We start from the raw sequence: 2,067 nt of genomic DNA on the forward strand, positions 1-2,067 counted from the left end.
CCGATTGAAAATCTTTGTTGTTTAAGGTTTGAAGGCATGAGGGGAGATCACATCAACGATCCTGTGAACATTAGCTCTGATGAGAGCGCGGACAACAGCTCTGATGAAGCTCCGGACACGAGCTCTGATGAACCTGCGTACACCAGCTCTGATGAAGCTGACACAAGCTCTGATGAACGGGCGTACAACAGCTCTGATGATGGCGTGGACACAAGCTCTGATGAAGGTATTTTTAGTAATGGTAAACATCAGACATTTGACCTAATAAAATGTGGCCATGATCTGTATTTTAATCATTTGCGTTTATGGGCCATTTGTTTGTTGAATTATTGAGGCATGTGCTACCGTATGAAGAAAAAGAAGCTTTAGAAGACATGCAAGGATGTGTGTGACTGCCCTAGGAAGTGTTCAGTTGGTAAGGACTAATCCTAGATAATCTAGAGTGTTTCTTTCTATAGATAGGAAATTAATTATTTTACTTTTGTTGTTAGGATATGATCCTAATTCTGAAGCCGACTAGATGTATTCAAAGAAATTTATGATGTCAAAGTGTGCTCGAAAGCGTCTTAGTTGCTATGTTCGTTCTGTTAAGCCTGCTATTATGCACTATGTGTGTGAGATGAACAAGAATTTTACCAAAGCTGGGCAGGGAATGGTGAGAAGCGAATTTATTTGCATATATGTGTATTTTGCCTACTCTATCAATCATAGTGTATAACTATAAGTCTGTTGAATGCTTGTAGTACTTCTCTACTTTGTTCACTGAGAAGCACCTGATGAAGTTTCTCTCCAGTCCGGTTGATCGAATGCGGATTAAGCTTTCATCTGGGCATTGTTTAATGTATGTTCGACTGATGAAAGGGGTTAACAAGAGGGCTGCTATAACACATAACTGGAGCCGCTTTGTGGAAAGAGCGAAGCTAAAATAAGGGAAAATCTGTGTCTTTTCTCTCCGACATTGCAAGGGGGTGCCAGTGCTCACTGTGCACAAAATCTAAAGAGGTTGGTGTATGAAACAGAATTTTATTTCTGAAAGAAATATTTAGTTTATTTCCTGGTCTAAGTAAGTATGGGTTTCTGTAGGTTTCTGTGATGCAGTTTGGAAGGAGGAAGATGGGAAGGTGTTCTGCAAGGACATGTAGATATGTTCTCTACTATGATGGTATGCCTATGTTTAGTAATGTTCAGTCGTTTCATAGACCGCGGTCGGGTTTGTTGGGTCAAGGGAACCAGGATGCTTTTCTTTTGGCACTAATGTATCCTCTATGCTATCTATGCAATGCAATGATGATGAAGACTCTAAACTATTAGTGAGCTATATGCTTTTGCCTAACATTGTAATTCTGTCTGTCTGAAGTAACTAAACGTACGCACATAGATATAACATAGTCAGTACATGGGATTTCATAAGATAGGATTAAAGTTTTGTCTGCATGAAAATACTCCGCACGAAGGATAATAAGTTTTGGTAATGCCTTTGAGATAGCTTTCAAAAGTATCCTGGTCGACGTTGTTGCTTGGGTTTACAGCTCATTGCCATGGTCCAACAATGCTCTTTTTGCACTTCTTTTTCCAGACACCCTACATACAGTGCTTTCTTGGTCGGTCAAAGAGGAAGATAGTTGATTTAGTAGGTTTTTCTTGTGAGTGTTTTACCTAGTAGTTCCGTTGCCTGCAATTTCTGGGTCCAGCTTGCTGGTAGCAGGAAAGAGGTTAGAGATCACTTCAGCTGGCGGTCTGTTTGTTGCGCTGCCATTAAACTGTGGTTCTGCTTCAGGTGTTGGAACCAATTCATCATCGGGTTCCTGAAACTTGTTATGAGATATACATGGTCTATTTTTTGTATGTGTAAAACCGGTACACAAACTAAGACAAAAGTATGTCTAATATACCTCAAGAAGTGGTGTATTTGGACTGTCATCATCGGATGAAAGCAACAATGTTAATGGTTGCACCCTATCTTTTTCCATGGCTTCGACTTGTTTTTTAAGCTGCATAGTAGATTGCTCAAAACCCCATGACCAGGATGTTGCTTGTAGAAGTTCTCTTCTGTATTTCTTTAGGGGT

This window comes from Triticum urartu, chromosome 2A (genome assembly GCF_056163025.1).
Source record: "Triticum urartu cultivar PI428250 chromosome 2A, HENAU_Tu73, whole genome shotgun sequence".
Lineage (NCBI taxonomy): Eukaryota > Viridiplantae > Streptophyta > Magnoliopsida > Poales > Poaceae > Triticum > Triticum urartu.